Source organism: Petaurus breviceps, unplaced genomic scaffold (genome assembly GCF_028583685.1).
Source record: "Petaurus breviceps papuanus isolate PSGF00001 unplaced genomic scaffold, PetGlider_PUasm1.0 174, whole genome shotgun sequence".
Taxonomy (NCBI): Eukaryota; Metazoa; Chordata; class Mammalia; order Diprotodontia; family Petauridae; genus Petaurus; species Petaurus breviceps.
This window is the reverse complement of record NW_027185761.1, coordinates 59,110,686-59,111,158: the sequence shown is the minus strand read 5'-3', so window position 1 is coordinate 59,111,158 and position 473 is coordinate 59,110,686. Positions and strand designations below refer to the sequence as shown.

The window sequence follows — 473 nt, the reverse complement described above, 5'->3', positions numbered from 1 at the left end:
TCTCTCTCTCTGTCTCCCTCTCTGTGTCTCTCTGTCTCTGTCTCTCTTTGTCTCTGTCTCTGTCTCTCTCTGTCTCTGTCTCTCTCTCTGTGTCTCTGTCTCTGTCTCTGTCTGTCTGTCTGTCTCTCTCTGTCTCTCTCTCCCTCTCTGTCTCTGTCTCTCTCTGTCTGTCTCTCTCTCTCTCTGTGCCTGTCTATTTGTCTCTTTTCCCCCATCCTGGTTCTCTCATTCCTTGCTCTCTCTGTCTTTCTCTCCTCTCTCTATCTGTATATCTTCTCTCTATCCCTTCCTACCTCTATCTGTTTTTCTGCCTTTCTCTCTGTCTGTCTCTTTCTCTCTGTCTCTGTCTCTCTCTCCCTCTCTGTCTCTCTGTCTCTCTCTGTGCCTCTGTCTCTCTTCCCCCATCCCGTCTCTCTGACTCCTTGCTCTCTCTGTCTTTCTCACCTCTCTCTATCTGTATGTCTTCTCTCTAT

At 48.4% G+C, this 473-nt stretch overlaps 1 protein-coding gene across 3 annotated transcripts in view; it reads left to right on the top strand.

Moving 5' to 3' along the window:
* NPSR1 (neuropeptide S receptor 1) overlaps positions 1-473 on the top strand; it is a 180,451-nt gene that overhangs the window by 1,265 nt on the left and 178,713 nt on the right. The window lies entirely within an intron of this gene.